The sequence below is a fragment of the Cornus florida genome, unplaced genomic scaffold, assembly GCF_030987335.1.
Source record: "Cornus florida cultivar Cherokee Brave unplaced genomic scaffold, ASM3098733v1 CherokeeBrave_3.0.0_Hap2_Chr05, whole genome shotgun sequence".
Classification (NCBI taxonomy): Eukaryota; Viridiplantae; Streptophyta; class Magnoliopsida; order Cornales; family Cornaceae; genus Cornus; species Cornus florida.
In genome coordinates, this window is record NW_026775575.1 from 78,687,132 (window position 1) to 78,713,070 (window position 25,939).

At 36.3% G+C, this 25,939-nt stretch overlaps 1 pseudogene; it reads right to left on the bottom strand.

Moving 5' to 3' along the window:
- Window positions 1–3,941: 3,941 nt before the first annotated feature.
- On the bottom strand, window positions 3,942–13,729 carry LOC132310248 (protein NRT1/ PTR FAMILY 2.7-like; annotated as a pseudogene).
- Between the last annotated feature and the right edge of the window lie 12,210 nt (window positions 13,730–25,939).

The window sequence follows — 25,939 nt, forward strand, 5'->3', positions numbered from 1 at the left end:
TTCGGGCTGAGCTCCATTAATTCCAATGGTGAAGTGAGTTTGGAATGGCGGCGACAACTATCAGTGCGTAAAAAACACCCTTAATGTTTTAACGTTGTGCAGAATGACCCCTTAAAATACTTTTTGCATAAATTTAACCTACTAATGCCCATTCTGCCTTTTTACTCTTCCCAAAATGCTCATTTCAAACCTTACTCTTCCAAAAATATTTGGGCTGAGCTCCATTAATTCCGACGGTGAAGATGAGTTTGGAACGACGGTGACAGCTATCAGTGCGTGGTCCAAAGTTTAAACTAGACGCATGGGCGCTCGACGTCGAAGAAACCAGACGCGTGCTTTTTCAATAAGATCCCAACAATGACTCTAAGCACTTCAACCGCGACGATGCCTCCGATCTCCATGGCGACAAGTCAGCGTACACTCTTAATTCTACCACCACCGCCACTACTGCTCCCTGTTTCCTCTGTTGAGCTCGTCGTAGCAGTGGGCAAAAGATATGTTACGACAAAATCCTGTTACGAGCCTGTCTTCACCATTGTTTCGCCACCGTTCAGAACACCGCATTCTCCAAACTCATCGCCGTTCTCGTAAGACTAAAACCAACTGCTGTTCACCGCCGTTCTCACTGTGGGTCTAGGTTTAGGTGGATGAATCAAAGAGTTAGGTTTAGAATAATAGCAGATTAAACAACCGAGAATGAACCGATAACAATGAACTGATTCAAGATGATATGGCGGCTGTTTGCTTGCTCACCGGTTTCCTCCAAGCTTGCTGCCTTCCTCGTTGGTCCCAAGTACAGACCTTGGTCGTCAGCATCGTCTTGTTGCTTCTTGCAAGCCTAAGACATCTTGCCGGTGCCATCTTTTTTATCTATTTTTCTCTGTTTTTCCGCAATTTCTACCTCTCACTGCTTCTATAATCGTCTCAGAATTGCCCTAGTCACTATAACCCAACCGGAATTAAAAATCACCAAGTTAACTCATCTTTGTGAGTTGTACGTAGCGAAAAATACTTAGAAAGTTTTGATTATTTTAAAAACAGATCTTGTGTTTTTCTAATTTACGTTATTTTAGCAATTAATAAATTAATATAATGTAATCTAAAAAAAAGCAAAGTAAGTTAGAGATGACACCAGAATTTTAGCAAGGAAACCCAAATTAATAAAATACGTTAAATGTTTGCATGAGAAAAACCTCGTGGACTGTGCAGTCCAAAGTAAACCGATCTACTATGTTTGAAACAAAGTACACTGAATTTTGACTCTGGCTCGCACCCTATCGTTCTACCAACACCAACTGTTGACAATCCTTTGGCTTTGCGACTCCCCATCCAACAGCAAATTGACCTCAGGCTTATGGTTGATCTTTATAGAAGAGTAGCAGGTAGATTAGACAACACTCCTTGAATGCTCCAACCCTTTCAAAGTGTGATCGTTTTTACTTTTATTCTTCAATCATCTGAATTCGATGTAGAAATAAATATGCTTTTATCTGATCGATGTAGATGCAACTGTATGATCACAATCAGGATTAGAACAACACAACTCTAAACTCACTAAGTGTTTATGTATATATGTTCTAGAAAGACAAACAGAAAATTCTCTAAGAATTTTTGAGACTAAAATCTTCCTAAGGCTTTTTAAGAATAAGAAACTGATAATTCAAAAGTCGTAAATAAATGGGATGACCCTGTGGGCGAGTGTGTCGTGAGCGAGTGCGATACACTGGCGAGCTATGGGTGCACAGTTCTATATCGCCTAGGTAAAGGAAAGGTGAAATGCTTATATGTAGGTGTGTCACTCCAATTGGTATGAGGCCTTTTGGGGTAAAGCTCAAGAGTAAAATCGTGCAGGCTCAGGCCCAAAGCGGACAATATTATACCATATGGTGGAGTGGGTTGTTACAAATGGTATCAGAGCCTGACCTAGCCAGAAGTGTGTCGACGGGGACGTTGGACCTCCAAGGGGGGTGGATTGTGATGACCCGATGGGCGGGTATGTCGTGAGCGGGTGCGAGACACTGGCAGGCTACCACGCTGGCGAGTTACAAGTGCACAGTCCCACATTGCCTAGGTAAAGGAAAGGTGAAGTGCTTATATGTAGGTGTGTCACTTCAATTAGTATGAGGCCTTTTGGGATAAAGCTCAAGAGTAAAACCGTGTGGGCTTAGGCCTAAAGCGGACAATTTCATATCATGTGGTGGAGTGGGTCGTTACAATAAACCTATGTGTATGACAAGGTTTATATAGAGTTTAGAATGTCTTAGTCCCTCTGAAAATATGGAAAAATTCGTGCATAGGACTTGGTACAATTCTAGACCAACTAAGAAAACAATTCTGAAACAGTTAACTGAATAGTTGGAAACTGATCAGGACTACTTGAACCGGTTCAGAATGGCTAAACCAGTTCAAGATTGGCAGAGTTTATTCGAAGCCAATCTTGAGCATTTTGAACCGGTTCAGAGAGGTTCAAGTTTGGCATACTTGAATTCCTTGGTTCATTCAGCCTAAAATCATTCTACGGTAAGTTCTGAAAATTATAAAAAGTGTAAAATGTGTCTAACCCTGTTTAGAATCCTTCCTAATGTGTTATTCTTACCTTTTTCTTCAAGTAATCTCAATTGTGATTACTTTGAACAACCACTTGTGATGACCCTATGGGCGGGTGTGTCGTGAGCGGGTGTGAGACACTAATAGGCTACCACACTGGCGAGCTATGGGTGCACAGTCTCACATCGCTTGGGTAAAGGAAAGGTGAAGTGCTTATATGTATGTGTGTCACTCTAATTGGTATGAGACCTTTTAGGGTAAAGTACAGGAGTAAAACCGTGCGGGCTTAGACCCAAAGCGGACAATATCATACCATGTAGTGGAGTGGGTCGTTACACCACTCCAATTCTGCAGTCGTCGTCGATCTTGATAACTTGCAGTACAAGTAACTAGAATTACAACTCGACATGGACTTGTTTTGTTTACAATAATTGTCAAATAAAATAATATCTTACAATCTTCATCAGAGGTTCTCTTCATCAGACCTTCATTTGCCCAAAATACGCGCCTCCAACTCAACCCAATCCGACCTCAACAACTGAATCAAATTCAAGACCCATTTTCAGTGATTCTGGAATTAGATTTCCGGAGAGCCATGTCCAGAGAAGAGGTTTGTGTCATGGGGAGAGAAGAAGGTGAAGGCGTCACCGTCGGGATCTAGTACTGCAGGTTGAAGGTTTCGATGGCGTTGGAGAAGAGATTGTGGTCTTTCGATCGCAGAGTTGCGATCGCATTCTCGAGTTCTATGGTCGAAATTGCTTCTCCATTGGTGAACAATCAAAGCAAGATTCAATTGTATACACACACACACACACACACATATATATATATATATAACTGGGACAACAGCCACCAAGATGAAGAAGAAATGTTTTTTTTTTTTTTTTTTTTTTTGAGAGCTACCTTTTTAGTCATTCACAATATATTTATTTTTTATATATTTTATAAAATGTGTTGCTAAGGGCATTTTACTTCAATTTTATGATAAATGTGTAAGTAGGGGTGTTTTTTGCACATGAGGGGCGCAATATGCACTATAGGCATATTATAGGAATATTTTCTGCACTTGACCCCTAAATTTTATAAACCTATCTTTATTGCAAACCTGAAAAATGTGAGTGCAAATTACCTCCATTTTTTTTTCTTTTTTTTCTTTTTTTTTTTCCTTTTTTTCTTTTTTGATATCAAACACTGATCCTTGGAAATAATCTCTCTAATCTCCCTAGATGTCTCTAATTTCTCTAGATGTGACGGTGAATTTGATTTCGCTACAATACCAGAAGCACACCAAATAAAAGTATCATAATACCATACAATTGATCAATGGAAGATGCTTTTCACAATTAGGTTATTTAAGGATGTGGAATCCATCAATGTATCATATGATGTATGAATATATATTTATTGAAACAGTAGGTAGATACATTAAAGCCGATTAATTTTGTATGATCAAATCACTTGTACGAGGAGGAATTATCATCCTCAACCTTCTCAACATTTCTATACTTGTACAAGGATGCACATACTAAGTAATAGCCAAAGTTTAACACCCCAACCACAACCAACATCCAATACACATTATCTAGTCTCCCATTATTTATATTATCCGGTAACCATCCGCTTACCCTTCGCACCAAATCGATCACTGCTGTGCTTAAATAAAAACATATCCCGATATTCACCGCAATCATCACAGTTGCAGTGCTTCGTAACGACACTGGAAATTCCTGATAATACAATGTAATTTGTCCCGGGAAATGAAATGCTTCACTAATGCCAAGAATAACCAGCTGTCGAAGGAGCCACAAGGCCAACATTGGCACCGTGGAGCCGGGCTGGTGTTGGACTTGGTGTGCTCGATCTCAAGCCGCTTGGACTCCACTAGGGTTGACACAACCATGATAAGTATATTTAGCACGTGGCCGAGCCCAATATGTTGGATGGGCGTCGGAGATGGACGAGTTAGATTTTGCCACATGGGACATAGGAAACGGTCGATGATGGTGCGAGCGATGCAGGTGGAGATTAGTAGAACGACTAGGATGGACCCGGCTGGGATTTTGAAATGAGGGCCAATGTGACGGTCCATGGTTAGAGTTTGGAGGACTACTAAGCTGGTTTGGATCCCTATTGGGGTGCTTAAGAAAATACTGGTGGAACACAGTGGGAAAATTCTGATCAAGGTCTTCAAATCTTCTACTTGTTGGACAGTGCATAGCCTCCATGATCTTGTGATTTTGCCATCTGATTGTATGTCATTTTCTGTTTTCAGTGCTGCGCGATTTAAGCACCTGCATTAGAAAAGTGTTATCTTTGTGAAATGAAATGTAAATAATCATAAATAAATAAATAAAAGATTGTCCAAGTTCTCTAAAGGAATGAAATGCAAATATTGTATGTTTCTTATACATGCCCGTGTATTGGAAACGAATTTCCAGAACAAAGAATAGACTTAGTAGCACCTTTTGTATCTTACGAAAAAGAAATTTGGTGGCCAAAATAGGGGAAGTCCAAGCCCATCTTTACACTTTTGTTGGGCGAACAAATAACAGGCTAGTGTGAATAATAATAATAATAATAATAATAATAATTGAATAAACCCAATAACTTAGAATATCAAACCAATCGATGAAACAAATAGTACAATAGTAATAAATCAAGAACAAAGAAATTATATGAAAATCCTTTAGCATTATGACCACCAACTGAATAAAATAATGCTAATGTTCTCTCAAGTTTATGTCCAAAACTCCTGGTATTAAAATTAATTATAGAGAATAATAATAAAAAAAGCTAAGGGCCAATTTAATTTGTCACTCAAAAAACAGGTTTCAAGAATTCAAAAATAGAAAATTGTTTTTAGAAAACTGTAAAGACAATTTTCTGAAAATATATATATATTTTTAACTGAGTTTTCAAAAAATTGAACATAATAGTTTTTAGATTGACACTTTATCCATTTGAAAGCAATTAATTATTTTTTAATAATTAAATCAAAGCAACATAACGAATAATGATACAACTAGAAAGACTAGGATCGTGTGAGGAGGGCATGTAATTATCAATATTGTTAGTTTTCAAAAGATTGAACCTAATAATTTTTAGATTGACATTTTATCCGTTTGAAAGCAATTAATTATTTTTTAATAATAAAATCAAAGCAACATCACGAATAATGATACAGCTAGAAAGGGTAGGATCGTGTGAGCAGGGCATGTAATCATCACTATGAAGTGGGCAGTACTTTGGTTCCACAAGAATAAAGGGCAATCAAAATATTGCTCTTTATGGAGCACCCACTTCCTAAAAGACTAATTTTTGTATATTTTCAGGTGACACAATAATTAGCATGTATAATTACTATTAATGGAATCTTATCTTATCTTTTCGTGCTTTTACATTGCATCCACTGCACCACACTGTAATAGCGGACATGTGTAATGTATACATTTACATTACAGTTCAAAAACCTATTTTGTATTAAAAATGTAATAATTCAAAATGCATAAATGTATCCTTACTTGAAGCTTTCAGTTGGTGCTGTCGGAATCATGCCATCAAGTTCATTGTAATAATCCTCGCTTCTGGATGAAAGCAAGAGCTTCCTCTTTCTAATGGTGGCAACGATGACCCGACCTAAATCCAAGAAAGGGCTTCCTTTTGGCTTACTGTGACGATAATAACGGCTTCCGAGAACGAAAATGGCTAAGCCAATTACATTAGCCGCGACACACAGGCCAAACCCCATTGCCCAACTCACATTATCTTCAATGTAGACAATAGCTGTTGCACTCACAATTTAAGAGGCGTAGGTGGTGAAGAAGAACCAATTAAAGAAGATTGCATGATGCTTGGATTCATCAAGTTGGTTTGCTCCCATTGTTGCTAAAGTGGTGCGTGTGCCTCCAATACCCATAGATAGGAGTGCTATACCTGCATATAGGACTGAGAATTGGATTTTCGATGGGGTTGTGCCCAAGATTGATCCATTTTCACATGATGGAGGCCTCAAGGAATCGAGTGCCGCGGTTAGGAGTAAAAGGACCATGCCCTACAAGTGATGATATTGAATGCGAATGAAAATATAATCTCTTTATGGGCGGAGCATAGCTTTGGAGGAGATCTGTAAATGAATTCGATAAGGTTTTTACTTGATCCGATCCAAATTCAGTAAGTTTTTATTCGATCTGATCCTATCCGACAATTCGATTGATATTCTATGAATGAATCCATATTCAATTTGTTCCGTGTGTTGTTATTTATTTATGTATTTGCTTAAAGAAATTAATGTCAAAAAGAGAATGAGAAACAATGATATATTAGAATAAAAGTAATGGATAGTAGAAGATAAATAAAATTTGGATAAATTTAGATCTTTTACTCTTTGTTAATGAATAAACAATTAGGAGTAAGAAAAAATAAAGAGAGGAGAAGAAAATAGAAAATAATCATACGAATATTTTGATAATATTTAAATATTATATATCATAAAATTATATTATATATGTTTAAGATGTTACATAACATATTATGTTAGATCAGATTGACCATAATCTATTTCCGATTTATTTAGTTAACAGATTATCGAATTCAGATCTTTAATGCATTATCGAGTTAAATTTTCAACCCATTTGGGATCATATTCAGATTAAAATCTCACAAATTGACAATTCTATATGTCATGTGTTTGTAGGTTCTTTTTGATTGGATTGGATTTGCTGAATCCTTGGTCCATATTGTATGCCTCTAGTCTGTTATGTCCTTAATTATGGCTTGCTATGCCTTTTGGGTAATGTACATACTTATTTTCATTTATACACGTACCATTCAAATAAATAAATAAACATTTTCTTTGTAATATGGAATGAATTATGGGGTTGGGTGGGGGAATGATAAAGTTAGAAAAGAAAGAAAGGGTCTTACATATGATATGTGACATTTAATCTACTGCTGGTGTTAAACCATGTCAACTAATTTAAAGAAAGTTTGAAAACTGTAACGTTTTGAAATTTTTTTTTTTTTTTTTTTTTTAACCAAAGTTAAAGACCTACACCGTTTTGAATTAAGTAAAATTCACCATACTCTAACCATATTTAACATCGTTATCTCTCTCTCATCTTTTCCAAAAAAGGTCTTCCTTCTCTCTCCTATTTATTCCTATCTTAAACAAGTCGCGATACTTTTGTGTGTGCGTATATAGATATATTTTTTCAATCATTACTATTGCAGTAAAAGTTACATGTCATGCAATCATATTTTTGTCCATCATAATTCCATGACAAAGAACATTCATTTTTGGGGCGAAATATTCCCCCAATCGTGGGAATGAGCAAGAGGAGAGAGAGGGAGGATTTTTTTAAAAAAAAGATAAGGGAGAGATAACGACCTAGAGTAGCTGTTAATACGAATAAGAGAAATTGTGAATTTTTTTTCATTCAAAACGGTGAAATTTTTAAATTTTGGTAAATTTTTCTTTATATCAAAATAGTGCAGTTTTTAAATTTTCTTTAAATTAGTTGACGTGATTTAACACCGATAGATAAATTTTAAATGTCACGTGTCAATCGGTAAGAAATTCAACTTAAGATAACTTAGAGAATCCAAATCCTATAATTTTACATACACTTCAAAAAATAAACCAAAATAGTTTAGTTCTTAATTATTTGCAGTTTTATGATTGATTATTACAGTTTTTATTTTATTTTATTTTTTTATTTATTTATTTTTTAGAAACATTTATAACAAAGTGAATTATTATCCACTTTCCCATGAAAAAGAATAAAAAAAGAAAAAGAAAAGTGAACTATTATCATCTCTCTCGTGTGTATGGAAAAGATAAGCAATTAATTAATTCTTTGAATTAGTGATATCAGTTTACAGAATCAAGTGAGCAAACCTAGCTAGCTTTCTTTTATTAGTTCATGTTGGAAAAATAAACCAAATACATGAACTAACTCAAATGTTGAATACATGAACCAACTCATGTGTGGAATACATGCACTATCTCATTGGGAAATGAAACAATTGTGTTAAACTTAGTGCTTTATTTATTGTCTTGTAATTTGTGTCTTTCTAGAGTCATGTATAGGTACCTATAAATACATGTTCTTAAGTTCTTTTGTAAGCAAAAAGTGAGAAAGAAATATATCAATATTTGAAAGTTCTATAAAGTTGTGTGTGTTCTCCTTCTTCATATTGAGTGCCCTCCTACAAATTGGTATCAGAGCCAATTTTAAAGAAGAAGGTAGCAGAAAAATTTCAGAATTATCTCATGGCAAATACAAGCAATTGGGCTTCTCTTATTCCTCACTTCAACGGAGACAATTATGATTATTGGAGTAACAATGTAAAGGTGCTGCTCAAATCAATGAAGTTGTGGAATGTTGTTGAAGAGGGTTTTGATGAACTCGAAAATGAAGATGATTTAACTCAAGCACAAAAGAATGTTTTGAATGAAAAGCGAGAAAAGGATAGCAAAGCACTTTTCACAATCTACCAAACAATTGAAATGCCGATCTACGAAAGAATTGCAAAAGCCACCAAATCCAAGCAAGCTTGGGAAATTATACAAGCGGCATACAAAGGAGAGGAAAAAGTGAAAAAGGTACGTCTTCAAACCTTAAGATTAGAATTTGAGAAGTTAAAAATGAAGGAGAATTCATCTATTTCCGATTATTTTACAAATGTTACATTCATAGTAAATCAAATGGTTTTTAATGGAGAAATTTTAGAAGATGAAAGAGTGGTTGAAAAAATTCTTCGCAGCTTGCCTAAAAAATTTGATTATGTTGTAGTTGCCATTGAAGAATCTAGAGATCTCTCTTCTCTTTCTCTAGATGATTTATTGGGAACTTTGAAGGCACATAAAATTCGGATCAATCAAAGAAATCCTCCTCCTCTTCCTCTTAACCAAGCTCTTAAATCTCAAATTTCAATTACGGGAGGCCGTGGTTACAACCATGGTCGAGGCCGTGGAAGGAGTGGAAATTTTCGAGGAAGAGGTTCTAATTTCCGTGGAAGATGAAGAGCTTTTTCAAAAAATGAAAATTTTTCAAAAGAAGATGAGAAAAATCAACACACAAATTTTTCACAAAGAGGAAGAGGCCGTGGTTTTTACCAAGGAAGGAAAAGTTATGTTGAATGTTTTCATTGCCATAAACCTAGTCACAAAATTAGTGAATGTTGGTACAAACAAGCTGAAAAAAATGAGACTAGTTTTATGCATGAAAACAAGTCTGATTTCCATGAAAATGACTCTCATGAAACTTTGTTGATTGCATGTCATGGTGATAATACTAATGATGTATGGTACTTGGATAGTGGTGTTAGCAAGCACATGACTGGCAACAAAAATCTGTTTTCAAATTTGGTTGAAGTGGATCATGGCCAAGTAACAATTGGAGATGCCAGAGCTTACAAAATTCAAGGTATTGGAGAAGTTTCATTCAAAACAAATTTCGGCAAAATTCAGAAAATGTCGAAAGTTTATTATGTGCCCGGCTTGAAAGGTAATTTACTTAGCACCGGTCATCTTTTGCGGAAAGGATATGATATTCATTTTCATGATAATGCATGCATCATAACAAAAAACAATCAGCTTCTTGCTAAAATTGGGATGGCGGCTAACAATCTTTTTCATCTCAAGCTCCAAATTGCTAATATTTCTTGTTTCACTAGTGTTAACAAAGGAGACTCCAAGTTGTGGCATGACAGGTTTGGACACTTAAATTTTGGAAGTTTGAAATTGTTGGCATCAAAAAAAATGGTGGAAGGGCTACCTCAAATTGAAAGTATAGATGGAATTTGTGAAGAATGCATGCTTGGAAAACAACATAGAGATCCATTTCCTTTACAACCCTTGTGGCGTGCTAAGCATCTATTGGAGCTTGTTCATACGGATTTGTGTGGTCCATTGCCGATTCCATCTCTTAGAGGTAATATATATTTTCTCCTATTTATTGATGACTTCACTAGAAAAAATTGGGTATATCTTCTCAAAGAAAAATCTCAATCATTTCAAGCTTTCAAAGATTTCAAGGTCCAAGTTGAAAATTTTTCCGGTTTTCCAATTACAACATTAAGAAGTGATCAAGGGCGTGGATATCTTTCCAATGAATTTGAGAGGTTGTGTAGAGATATTGGCATACGGCATGAGTTAACAGTTAGACACACACCACAACAAAATGGTGTGAGTGAAAGGAAAAATAGAACGGTCATGGAAATGGCAAGATGCATGCTTAAAAAGAAAAAATTGCCATCAAAATTTTGGGCAGAAGCAGTCTCTTGTGCTGTTTATTTTATCAACAGATCTCCCACAAAAATTTTGAAGAATCGTACACCTCATGAAGCATGGTATGGAAGAAAGCCTAGTGTTCAACACTTGAAGATTTTTGGAAGTGTTGCTTATGCACATATTCCGGATGTGATGAGAAATAAGCTTGATAATAAGGCCAAAAAATGCATTTTTATTGGGTATAGTGAAAGGTCCAAAGCCTATAAGCTATTCAATCCGGAAAAAAAGAAAATTGTGATTAGCAGAGATGTAAAATTTGATGAAAATGCTTCTTTTCTTGATTCAAAAACAGGTGGTTCTTCAAATGCAACAATTTTTGATGATTTTCAAGGTGTGGAAATTAATGGTAATTTGTCTTCAACATGTCCCTCATCAAGTGAAGGATCCTCTCAAGGCCCTCTATCTTCTCATGGGAGGAAGACAAGAAGCTTGCAAGAACTCTATGAATGTACCAATGAAGTGAATCAAGACAACCCTGTCTTTTTTACTTTCTTTGCAGGGGAAGATCCAATCTCTTATGAAGAAGTATGCAAAGAGGAAAAGTGGAAGAAAGCAATGAATGAAGAAATTAATGCCATTGAAAAGAATGGTACATGGGAGTTGGCTAATCTACCACCAAACAAAAATTCCATTAGTATGAAATGGGTTTTCAAGACAAAGGTGAATCCCAATGGCTCCATCAACAAGTACAAAGCACGGCTTGTTGCAAAAGGTTACAAACAAAAAGAAGAGGAGGATTATAATGAGGTATTTGCTCCAGTCTCTCAACTTGATACCGTTCGTTTGATAATTTCTCTTGCTGCCCAAAATGATTGGAAGTTGTTCCAAATGGATGTTAAATCCGCTTTTTTGAATGGGATCCTTGAAGAAGAAATTTATGTTGAATAACCTCTTGAGTTTATGAAAAATGGGGAAGAACACAAGGTGTATAAGCTTAACAAAGCTTTATATGGCTTAAAGCAATCCCCACGAGCTTGGTATAGCCGCATTAATTCATATTTTAAGAGAAATGGTTTTCAAAAGTGTCCTTATGAACACACACTCTACATCAAAAATGATTTGGAAGGAGGCTTCATGATTGTGAGTCTTTATGTTGATGACTTGATTTTTACCGGCAATAATCTGAAATTGTTGAATGATTTTAAAGTCTCAATGATGAAAGAATTTGAAATGACGGACTTAGGTGAGCTACATCATTTTTTGGGCATTGAAGTTCATCAATCTAAAGAGGGAATTTTTATTTCTCAAGAAAATTATGCTTGAAAAATTCTGGAAAAATTCAAAATGGAGCAAGCTAATCTCGTTTCAACACCATGCATCACCGGAATAAAATTAAGCAAAAATGGTGAAGGAAAGCTTGTTGATTCTACCATGTTTCGAAGTTTGGTTGGAAATTTGATGTACTTAACCGCTACAAGGCCGGATATAATGTTTGTTGTAAGTTTGGTTAGCCGATTCATGGAGAAACCACATTCAAGTCATTGGGAGGCTGCAAAAAGAATTTTGAGGTATGTGAAAGGAACCATTGATTATGGTATTTTTTATCAAGTAAATGTTCCGGTTAAACTTGTTGGCTACACGGATAGTGACTTAGCGGGAAGTATTGATGATAGTAAGAGCACATCCGGTTATGTTTTTAATCTTGGAAGTGATGCAATTTCATGGAGTTCGAAGAAGCAAGCTATAGTGGCTCTTTCTACAACGGAAGCGGAGTATATTGCTGCCTCACTTGCCAGTTGTCAAATCATTTGGTTGCAAGGTATTCTGAAAAATCTCAAGTACAAGCAAGAAGGGTCAATAACATTATTTTGTGATAATAGTTCAACTATCTCTGTTACAAAAGACCCGGTTCTACGTGGAAGGACGAAACATATTCGCATCCATTATCATTTCTTAAGAGAGCTTGTCAATGAAGGAATTATTCAAGTTGAATATTGCAAGACGGATGAACAAATGGCAGATTTATTCACAAAGCCTCTTGGTGGAATTTTATTTAAGAAGAATCTTGCAAAGTTGGGAATGAAAAGCAAATTTGGTTTACGGGAGGCATTGTTGGAAAAATAAACCAAATACATGAACTAACTCAAATGTTGAATACATTAACCAACTCATGTGTGGAATACATGCACTATCTCATTGGGAGATGAAACAATTGTGTTAAACTTAATGCTTTATTTATTATCTTGTAATTTGTGTCTTTCTAGAGTCATGTATTAGTGCCTATAAATACATGTTCTTAAGTTCTTTTGTAAGTAAGAAGTGAGAAAGAAATATATCAATATTTGAAAGTTTTATAAAGTTGTGTGTGTTCTCCTTCTTCATATTGAGTGCCCTCCTACAGTTCATAAAAATTGAATATTATAAATAAATGAGCAATATGATGATTAGTAATATAATATGAAGAAAGTGAAACTGATACTATAAAATATTGTCACCACTTACCAGCAAAGATATAAAAGAAGAAATGGAGATGACAGAGAAACGGCCTAAAAAAAAGTCTGCAATAATGGCTCCGATGACTGAAGCTAGACTACAGCAACCATTAACCACGTTATTAATTTGGGCAGCATCGATGCTCTTCACATTGAATTTCCCAATAAGATAAACAATAAGATTCGACATCACCCCACCAAAGGCTAGTGTCAAGCCTGTCATAGTTGCTCCAATATTGAACAAAACCACCATGTAAAAATACATTATATTGGTAGTGCAACATATAATATATTTATACATATAGTTGGATATGATTATAAGCGAGACCTATGATGAAGAGGAAGGTGATCCAACCGCCTCGTTTGCTAACGGAATCTGACATCTGCACTTCTGAGTCGCCGGAGATTGTGCCGTCCAAGTTGCTATTTAGCTGTTCTGACTGTGCAGCTGCCATTAGTAGTGTACTGCTCAAATTAATTTGAAGGGTAGGCAATCGATCCCTTTGATAAATAATGTGAAAATGCTACCCCACCTCTAGTGGTGCACATTCTCTCTGTTACACCAAATATTAATCACATCATGGTTGTTCAACAAGACCATCGATGGGACTTAAATATATATATATATATTTCTTTTCTTTTGAAAGTTAAAGGCTAATTGTATTAAATATATAAAGTACATAGAAGCCTGAGGAAGGCTTGAGAAGGAGTACAGGGCCCAAAAAGGGAGTGCCCAGCCCAGAGCAAAGAAAATATCAAGCCCATGTAGGGCCCATTAGACATTTAGTCCTTATGAGATATTCCCACAATCCGGTTAATAGCCATTGTTTGGCACAGATGTGAAACAGAGATGATCATCTCCTTCACTGAGGGTCTTCTAATCTGGTGGTCTTGGTGGTGGCTGGAGTATGGAACAAGTAATGTCCCATTCACACACAATTCTCATTTTCTTTTTGAAGATTCGACGATTTCTGTCATCCATATGTTGTAGACTAAGGCTGTGAGTGCCAATCTAGAGGTATGGGCTCTATAGTCCAGTGTTTTTCCCCTCTAATGATGAGATGCCCAAGCCATCAACTCATTCCAAGAAGAAGGTTGGATATGGAACCTACAGCGTGTTTGTAGGAATGTCCAAATGGGGGTATGGTAAGAGCAGTGTAAGAAGGGATGGTTATGGGATTCTTGGCATTGGTAGTAGAGAGTGCAAAGGTTTGGGGTGTTCAAGTAGGATGTACATTCTCTGTCTAAGGTTACTAGTCTGGATTGGATAGCAAGCCAAAGAATGAATGACTATTTTGGGATTATTGGTTTGGACCAAACTAAGTAAGTCTAGGGTAATGTGGGAATGTGTTGAGATAGATCTTTGAGGGTCAGTGCAATGGAGAATTGGCCTGATGGTGAGGGAATCCAGTACAATTTGTCATTCTTGCTTGGATTTGGAGTGGGCAGGAGATTGAGTGAAGTGAGTTGAGGAATGAGATTAGTAATGGCGGGTGGGAAGATCCAAGATTGACCAGAGATGAAAGTGTTCACTTTGGTTCTGCTATCAAAGGTGGATAAGGTGATGTTATGATCAGTAACCAGAAGATAAAGGGGGCCAAGATAAGACCAACTGTCAAACCAAAAATTGGAGTTCAATTCATTTCCAATTTCGATCTTGACAAGTGGTCCGAGGGAAGGCCTAAGCTGTAGCAACTTCCTCCAAGTCCATGAACACTGTGAAGGAGTGGAAACCTCCTAAATACTCCTACCCCTGAGTACATAAGTATTGATCTAAGTGATCCACTGCTTGTAATTATTTCTTATAAGTAAGTTCCATAGATGCCTTACAATTGCAGTCATATTCTATGAGTTTAGAGGGGGGATACCAAGTCCTCCAGCCATTTTAGGTAGGCAAACTGAGTGCCAATTGGTCTTAGCCCCATGTTTCTTGAGTTTAGACCTATCCATAGGAATGCTCTAAAAATGCAAGTAAGCTCATTAATGATACTCATATAAAGGATAAACTTAGAACTCTAATATATTTGAGTACTGTGAAGGATGAATTTAATCAGTTGCACCCTCCCTGCAAATGATAGGAGCTTGCTAGACCAATGTCTTATCCTTGTGGTGATCTTATCTGTGAGGACTTTAGAATCAGCAGCCTTCAATATGGTGGAAATCAGTGGTACACCAAGATATTTGATTGGGAGACATCCCTTCTCAAAACCAGCAAGTTGGAGAATTACATCCTCCACATGTTATGCCACTCCAGCAAGGAAAATCTGACTATTGTTATGGTTAACTTGTAAACCAAATAAGGAGGAGAATAAATCAGTTGCATTGAAAAGTGTTTGGACTGAAGGAAGATTTCCATGGAAGGACAACATGACATCATCTGCAAAAATCAAATGAGTGAGAGCCAATTCCTTGCACCTCCGGTGGTACTTGAAGGGTTGAGATGTTGTAGCTTTAAAGAGAATGGCAGAGACAACCTGCATTGCAATAACAAACAGTGAAGGTGATAAAGGGTCACCTTGCCTGAGCCTTTTGGCCCCCTTGAAAAATCCATGAAATTCTCCATTGAGAGAAATAGTGAAGAGGTGGATGTGGTAGAAGATTTGATCCAAGTAATGAATACAGCAGAGAAGCCCAGGAGGTTGAGCGTATTAAGGAGGAAATCCCATGAAATGGAATCAAATGCTTTCCTGAGGTCAATCTTCATGGTACATCTAGGTGAGCTTGTGTGCTTATGGTAGCCATTAAGGAACTCCTAGGCCATAAGTATGCTGTCATCAATTGAGCTGCCCTTGATGAATGCAGACTGAGAATGGTAAATGATGTAAGGTAGGATAGGTTTGAGTTTGTTGGCCAAAAGGTTTGAGATGCACTTGTATAAAATGAAGCAACAAGATATAGGCCTAAATTCATCAAGTGTTTGGGACTTTGGGGAGAAGGGAGATATAAGAGTTATTGACCTCCTTCAATTACTTCCCAGTGAGAAAGAACTCCCTAATGGCTAATGTGATATCATGTCCAACAATTGGCCATGCTTTTTTGAAGAAGATTGCATTGTAACCATCAAAGCTAGGAGCTTTATCATTGCTCAATGAGAACATACAGTCATGAATTTCTTCATTTGTAGGGATTGCCACCATGTGAGGGAAGTAGGAAGGATCAATTGTATGGGATATGAAAGGAGAGAGTGAGGCTATACCAGAATAAGTATGGGATTATAGACCAATTGCAGATATATAATAATTGAGTACTTTAACTTTAATGAGATCTTCTGTTTCCAAAAGAGAACCATTGGCATCTTTGATATAGCTTGTTCTATTTATGTTATACCTTGATGTCATGGATTTGAAAAAATAGGTAGTGTTAGAATCCCCTTCCTTAAGCCATTGTATCCTAGATTTCCGTCTGAAAGTACTCTCTTCAGCCTCTTTGAGCTTTTTATAAGAGGAAATAAGCTCCATTTCTTGTAATCTCAATGTTGAATCATTAGGAGTGAGGTCAAGTGTTGTTTGGCAGTGAGACAACATATCCTTAGCAAGCTGTATTTTTAGTGCAATATCACTGAATTCCTTTGCAAGCTGTTGTCTAAGAGGGTGTTTGAGAGTCTTAAGCTTGGTGTAAACTTGGAACATTGTGTGTCCTGCTACAAGGGTGTCCCAAATGGACTTAACAATATCTAAAAAGTTATTGTGGGAGCTCCAACAATTGAAAAATCTGAAAGGGACTTTTTTTTTTTTTTGGTTTTGGGATGCCCAAGGTGATAACCATAGTGTTGTGATCAAAAATGCCATAGGGTAGGAAGTTGCAGTAGGAGAAGGGAAATGTATCATTCAAAGAATCATTAATGAGGACCCTATCAAGCTTTTTAGAGATGTTTGCAACTCCTAAACTCTTGTTTGTCTAAGAGTAAAAAAAGCCAGTGAAGTTAAGATCCTCAAGGTTAGCATCATGAAAACATTATCTGAAATAAACCATGGCCTGAGTGGTTCTATTAGAGCCTTTGAAGCTTTCTTGTGGGGACCTAATAATATTAAAATCACCAACAAGGATCCATGGTGAAAAGCTAAGGGTGGATGAGAGATTAATGGTGTCACTCAAGAGAGATTTCCTTTCTTTAGTTGAGTTTGCTCCATAAATAAATGAGATAAATAATGTAGTTTTGCACTTCAGTAATGTGGTTGAGCAGTGTATCAACTACCTAGTTTCATGAAGAACTTTGATATCAATTGAGTTATGATTCCCGAGAACCCATATTCTGCCTAAAGGTGAGAATTGATAGTTATGAATCAAGCTCTAAGATCTGGCTAGATATTTGTGGACCATAGCAACATTGGACTGGTTAATCTTTGTCTCAATAATAGACATGACATCTATATTGTTCTTTCTTATGAGGTTTCTAACCTCATTCTGTTTGTCCAGGCCATTGAGGCCTCTAATGTTTAAAATAACTAAGACCGTTTAATAGTATTGAAGAATCGACCACATAGGAGTGTAACCCTCTGTTTGCAATGCCTATGCCTTTGGATTTGTGTTTCTTCTTCTTTAATTTAAGTGGTAGTGGGGGTTCAGAACTAGATACCTCATGTGGAAGAAGGGTAGTAATGGATAGAGAGTCAGTACTAGAGATCTCATCAGAATTAGAGAAATAGTTACTTTGATCTTGAAGGGACCCCTCTCCACAAGGTGCCCTAAATGTGGAATCATAGGTTGGCAGTGGTCCCAAGGTAGAGAAATCAATGGCCAGCTTATCCTTGTCACTGAAGAAATATGTGATGGTACTTTTGAGAGTGCAATTGGGATGAGAGAGGTTGATGGAAGGGAGAGTAGGGGACTAAAGTTTCTGCATTGCAAGAGTAGGTCTAAAGTAAGGTACAATCTGCCAATCAGAGGAGGATGGGCCATCATTATGTGGCGAGGGATGTAATTCAGGATAGAGAAGTGAGGTGTGGCCAAAACTCTTACATTCAGTACAGATGGAAGGGCAGCATTAGTACTCAACTCTAACAGTGACCAATTTTTCGGAATTGAGTTTTAACTGTAGAGATGAAGGTAGCTGGGAGTTGTAGTTAATTTCAATGCATATCCTTGCAAACCTAATTTTAGCTCTCTTCGTAGTTATAACATCAGCAAAGAGGGGAATACTAATGAAGCTAGTAACAAAACTGAGACCAGGGCCAGTCCAGTAGTGAAGGGGTAGTCCAAAGAATTTCATCCAAATAGGAAGTGAAGAAATGTGATGATCAGGTTTGAAATTGGGATCCCATTTTTTCAGGATGATGGATTTGCTTGCAAAAAACCAAGGGCCTCAGCTAGAACCTGGTAACACACTTCAGGAGAAGAAAAATGGAACTCAAAGAGGCCCTTAGTTGAGCTTGTAACCTTGATGAGCCCTTTGTCATTCCACATTTCATGGGAGAGGGATCTCACCAGTCCAAAAGACATATTTTTTTGTCCATAAGACTAAAGGACATAAAGGAGATACCTGTATTTTCAATGTCTGGAGAAGCTGTAAGGACCTTTTCTGAAGCAATGTTGTGGTGGTAGTTGAATGCCATCTTGGGAGTGGATTTGGCCACAACAGAAGCCCATGACTGTGGTGGGGGGGTGGGGGTAGAGGAGGGGTGGGTGTGTGAAGTTTGGTTTAACTGGTTCAACTGGTTTAAAGGAGAGAATGAAGTTTAGTTTAGCTAGTTTGATGGAGAGATGTGGCTGGTAGTTTGTTGATGCTTCGACTGAGGAGGTAGATGATGGATGTTTGGGTACAGGTGTGATTGGTTGTATGGTGGGATGTTTGGTTGCTGGATTAGGGTAGTTGGATTTGCACAGTGGGTAAAAGTGGGATTAGACAGAGGAGTGGTGGGTACAGTGGTCTTTTTGGCTAAATGTGCTTTATCCAGTGGGTTCTTACTATTTTGGCGTAAATGGTTACTAGGCTTGGTTAGTAGGTTGTCAAGTTGATGCAAGGTGTTACAGGATTTGAATTTTGAATTTCCAGAATGCTGTTTGGGTGGTGGTTCAGGGTGCTGGTTGGACGGTTGAGCTGGTGAGTTCCAATTATTTTGCAGATGAGAAGGTGGCTGACCTGTGTCCAAGATTGGTTGGGAAGTAGTGTCAGTACCATAATAAAGATCCCGATTCTTGAAGATAATACTGTACAAGTTGTTGAGTTCCTTGTGGAGCTCACTATTGCGTTTGTTTGCAACACCTATAAGGTCCCTTAGCCACTTCACTTCATCTAGAAGATGAAAGTACTTCTTATTGGATTTGAACTCAACATTGGCAATTCTGAGGCTATAAATCTCATCAATCATGCATTGTACATCATTGATGTCAATACCCTCGAGGACATTGTCAGGATCATGGAGCATATAGTTGGTTGGGGGATGAGATATCGACTCCCAAAGTTGCTTCATAGTAGGGGACCTGGGGGCGTGTGGTGAGGATTTGCATGGTGATGAGGACTGGACTTTATTATTTCTCGGATGGAGGGGGAGTTTTGGTGTAGAAATTTTGAGTAGAGGTAGTGGGTGTGGCTGTGATCTTGGTGGTGGGGAATTGGAGATGATGGGGCTGGGGTTGTGGGAGAAAGGAGGTTTCAGATGGTTGGGGTTGGGAGCTCTCATGATTTTTGTTGATGGGACTCAAATTCTTAGAAGAAAGATAGATTATTTTGTCAATGAAGATAATTTTATTGATCCTCTCAGGGAGATAACTTAATACGAAGACTACTCAACTCATATCTTGAAAGTTGGTAGTTGGAATCCCTTTTGGGATCACCCACATGCTAAATGAAATTATTTTTTACACAACTGCACGCCTAGTGTAGGTGGAAAGGAAATATTGCATGTCCTTGGTAGTCTCCTGCAATTTTAAATATAATACTTACCTCCCCTACTAGTATTGACTTTAACTTGAACGTGTTAAATGACCATTATATATACTCATTGTACGTACTTTTATTATTTTTTAATGTAAATTGTATGATCCTTTATAGACAAGAGTTTTAAGAAAGGATATTCTCAGGTTTTAAGTAAATATATATTGAGCATGACAGCAGCAACAAGAATGTCAGATTTTATGAGATGGGAGGTCAGTATTTATCAAACCTAAACAAGAGGAAGACTAATGTTATATTTAAAATTAGAAAGAAGGTCCTTACTATTTAGACAATCAACAGGGAGGTGAGTATAATTATTCCAAAGAAAAAACTAAATATTGTCGTATGAAGTAGCCAATAATTTCTCACTTACATTAGACAGGCAGGATACACATTAGACAGGGTACTACATTGTCCATACTCCAGGATATTTAATAATTTCTTCTTAAGAAAAATACAATTTAAGTAGCGGTTGATGTAATTTTCAAATCAATAAAAGAAACTTATGTAATATATTTGATCCCTTCTGCCAATAACATTTGATCACGATTATTAATATGAATAGGATTGGTTTGGTGTGTGAATTAAGAGTGTGACAGCACCACTACTAAATTGTCTGGTTCACTTTTGGTCGAGCCAGTGGCACAAAGTGGATGAAAACCTCATTTCATAAAAGCCTCGATGAATATAGATTTTTTTTATTCTAAAAATAAATAAATAATCACTATAAAAGAAAAGGAATAAATAAGAAATCAGATTGTAAAAAAAAAAAAAAAATCATCGCTGTAAGATGAAAAGATATAAAATGAAGAGCAAAATGCATAAATCAAAATTAAGAGAAGAATCAAAAAAATAAAATATAAAATAATACCTTTATGGAACTACAGGCTTCCATCATGCCTCATGATAACCCAAGAAACTAATTAATAAAGAATAAACAAATCATATTGATACCACCATACAAAAGGCCCTACTAAATTCCACTCGCAAACAACACCTACTTTAATAAAAGCACAAGCAATTAAAGCCAAAACTCCACCCTTGTTCAACTTTATGTTTCACAAAGAGCATCATCACACACAACCCAAAAAATAAAAATAAAAAATGCTAAAAAATTTAATTAAAAAAAAAAATCCATAAACAAGCACAGCCGGTGACACTTGTGAGTTGAGAGCAGCAACACCAGGATTAAAATGGGATGGAATATATATGGTAAGGCCCTAATTCTCAGCATGCAATATTAATATATATATATAAATTCCAAATGCCCACAACAGCACAAGTGTTGTACAGCAAAAGATCTCCACTCTTGAAATATATAATGCTGTGAGAGGTTGAAAAAGGACCTGTGAGAAGTGTAAGAACGCCAATTGAAACTTGAAAGAGAGAATAAATTCTTAGTGTAATAAACGCATTTATATATATATATATATATATATATACTCGTGATAAACACCTGCCCAAGTGATGAAGCAGTATTTGGTGGCCCGTTGAACTCGATGGATGGGCGATTGTGATTGGATTGATCGCGAGCAGCAATGGCACAAAAGCTCCAGAAAGCACGAGTTATGCTTTATGTTGTTGTCCAGGGATTTGATGTGGCTCTAAGAAATCAAAAGATATTAGGTGCCAATGGCATAACATATCATTGTTATTTTCCCTCAACCAAAATGCTCCATATCAATTTGTTGGGGTATTTTTTTATTAGTTGGTGGAATAAATTTTATTGAATGGTACATTTTTATTCAGCGCCCATAACAATGATATGGTATGTCACATGCATCCAATATCATAGAAAAAATCAGGTGACAAGAATGCCTCTGGTACCATTACAAATTTATTAATTTGTGCCATGTAAGATAGGCCAAAGTGAAACATAAAAAAACTGTTAAAATTTGTAAATTGGATCGATCTAAGAAGTACGGATACAAACATAGGAGTACAAGATGTAGATACAATGATCCGACATAATATCACAATATATATATATATATATATATATATATATGTATATGTATATGTATATATATATATATATGGCCTCGCAAAGGTACATAAAAAAATAAACAAAATAAAAATATATTATTATAGTGCAAGAAAATAACATTTTTCAATGTTTCAATAATACTATACATATTCTAGGAAGTATCTCCACCCTTTTTCTATTCTTTTATTTCTCCTCTTTTTTTCTTTTTTCTTTTTTCTTGCTCTCCCTTTTTTTCTCTAATTGGTTTGCCTTACATTTTGACACGAGAACAGAGAACAAACCTTCAGGCAAAAGAACAAAAGAATATATGAATAGTTGAACACACTTGTGTAGTTGTTGGGCTTGTAAACTTTTTATTTGGTTAAATTACACTTACCTCCCTTCTAATTTGAATTTGTTACACTCGTTTCCCTTGTATTTTGGCATATTATTATTACCCCTCTAATTTGTACTTTTGCAACAAATAACCTCTACTATTAGTGATGCTAATGGTCAATGGTGATGTTGCCAAATTTGAAGATTTATTAGACGAAAATATGCTCAAATATTTTTCAATTAAAGTTATGTTAATATAATAATAAGGGCATTCGGGTAGTTTCACGTAACATACTTTAATGCTCGTCATTCAAAAAGGGATAATTGTTATATTCCAAAATATTGGGGAGGTAAGTTTATAAACCCAAAGTAGAGGGGAGGTAAGTGTTGTTTACCATTTTTATTTTTTATATTCTTACCATTTTAAAATCGAGCTGAGCTTCATGACTTTAAAAAAAAAAAAAAAAAAAAAAAATCACAAATTGATCTGTTGTCTCCCAAAACATGTCCAAGTTGTGTCGGTCTTAAAAAACATAATTTGAAAATGTGGGCACTTTTAGCCATATCTGACACGTGTCCAGTCAAGTATGTCCATGTTTGACATCGCAATGACACATTCAATGGAGTGTCTGTGCTTCCTAGGCTTTATTGCACCATCCATTTCGGTCCTTTTAGATGGTTCGACGTACTGAGGTTTAAAAATTAAAGAACGCATTATGGTCCAATGGTGTCTTGCCAAATGTTTTTCAATGCTTGCACGACATTACTAATCGAGAACCTCCTGATTTGGGACCAAAATGGGATATGAATACTTGAAAATCTCAAGAAATAGAATGAGTGATCGGACACACTTCCCCTAAAGTACACTTCACTTATTTATGTTCGTTGAATTTTTCTGAACTAGCTTTGTTACATCTTGTTACATGTTTTTCGATACTTGCACAATGTGACTTAGCGAGTGTGAATTGCACGGTGTGAAAATGGCTGAGTTTGATCTCTTACCTAGAGGGAATGAATATGTGTAACTCTTTTGATTGATTGATTTTTTTTTTTTTTTTTGGAAGAAATGAATGCTATGCAAATATTCACCCCCTTCGTAGTGATAGAATCGCCTTCCTCACAATTAGGGATGGCAATTTTTACCGCCCAGTTAATAATAGATATTGGAGTCATTTTTATACCGTAGGGGCGGGTATGGATACAAAATTTTGACCCGTCACGAGTCACAGGGCGGAGATGGATTTTGATATACACCTACCCCGTATACTTTTATTTTTTAAAAAAAGATATATATATATATATATATATATATATATATATATATATATATATGTTATAAGTTATAACCTAATAACTAAAGTAGCAGCCCAAAATGTTATTCTTTCCTTCTGACCAAGGCAGCGCATCTCTTCAAAGGTCATTACACAAACGCATCTCTCCAATAATCAAACCCTCACCAAAGTGTCGATATAGTTAGCAGCTGAGGCCAAGATAGTCGTCGGTGGTTCACAAATCAAACCAAGATGAAGAAAATCAGTGGTTCAAACCGAGGTGAAGGAGATCGAAGTTGATCTAGACCGATGTGGTTTTCTAATTTGTAGTTCTCTCATATATCTCTCTCCATATACAAATCTATATATATACACATTGTATTTTATGTTTTTGATCTATGGTAATACTATCTGTCCATATACAAATATATATATATATATATATATATGTTATACATATATTTTTGGGGGGGTTGAATTTTGTTATTTGTTATTCCAGTAGCCAAGGGATTAAGCCCTAAAAAGTTGATAATTTGCATTTTTGATTGTTTGGGTCATGATCTCAGAATAAGTGCCAACCCATTTCATGTTCTTGATTTGAGTGTTTTTTAGATTATGATGATAGCATCTAGGATTTAATATCCCAGAAGCTAAGGAGTAAGCCAAATGCATACATACATACATACACACACACACACACATATATATATATATAATGTTAACGGGAGCGGGGCAGTGAGTGGTGTAGTCATTTTCCAACGGGGTGGGGATGGATTGAGAAAACGCAACCCATCACGGCTACAGGGTGGGGATAGATTTGCCAATATTCCAATGGGGTGGGGACGGGTTTAGGCAAACCCACCTCGTTGCCATCCTCACAATCACAATGTAAAAAGGAAAACAAAAATCTAGTTCGTTGACCCCTTAAATCGGCTAAACCTGCCGATTTAGAAATTGGCTAATGCAAGCGTGCCAGAACCAATGGTTAGTCTCTTTTGTGAAAAAAATAACCATAAATTAATCAACTAATGGAAAGCTGAATTAAAACTAGAAAGGAAATTAATTAAACTAAAGAAAACATGATTTAGAAAAAGAATTGTTCTATTGATGATATTGTTTGAGATGTGTTGGACTCCTGTTTCTGTCATTATTTATAAAACTAAATATAGAGTCCTAATATAATTCTACTAAGGAAAATAAATTATCCTACTATCTTGCAAGCCTATCTAACAAATACTCCTAATCACTATACAACTCATTGTCCTTTTTACCATACTACTCCCTTAAATTAGAATAACTTGTTGCCACATCACCTTTGCCGAGCTCTCATCATCTTGCCACGTCATCGCCACCTTTCCTGCCCAAATAAGGTGTCAACAATGCCCCAAATTTTAGAAACCGTTACTAGGGCTTCAAATTTATTTATTTATTTATTTTTATTTTTTATTTAATTTTTTTTTTCCACAGTTGAGACTCCACACACTGCATTCACTGAGGTTCGAACCCCTGACCTTCCTTTGGGAAGTAGGAGCCTTGTACCGCTAGGCCACATGCCTGTTGATAGGGTTTCAAAAATTTAAATAACACCACCCCACTTAAGCACTTATGGCGCCAAATAATTTGTCCAGGACATAAAAAACCAAAAGCGTCAAGGAAGATGATTAATTATAGATATGAGTCAATTAATCACTTGTTGGAAACTAGTTGTGAAAACTAGTGTTATAACGTGTGAATGAAACTTGTCAGTGTTTACGGCCTGTGTATAGAATACAACGTTGTGTATATGTAGAATACAACGTTATGCATATGTTGTTGTAACATGATTATTCCAGAGTATAGTAGTTGTAGGTTAAACCTATGAAGATAGTCACAACGCCTTTATTATGATTGTTGGTGGCAGTTGGAAATTTAACAAATTCTTGACATGTGAGTCAACGTGGTTGAGAATGGGTTGAAAAGTTTAGGGATGCGACTTCATATAATAAGAAACAAAGGGATGCGACTGAAAGGTGACAATTGACGGTTAATAATTGGGGAAGTTATATAATGATAAGGTGCAACTCATAGTTGATTGGATGCACCCGATGATTGAACTAACGCGACTTAACCTCAAGAGTAACCAATTCTTCTATAAATAGCCATATAATTCATTTGAAAAAGGGTGTATTCTGTTTATTTTCATTCTTCTCTCCCTCACTCAAGATGAACCCAACCCAAGTG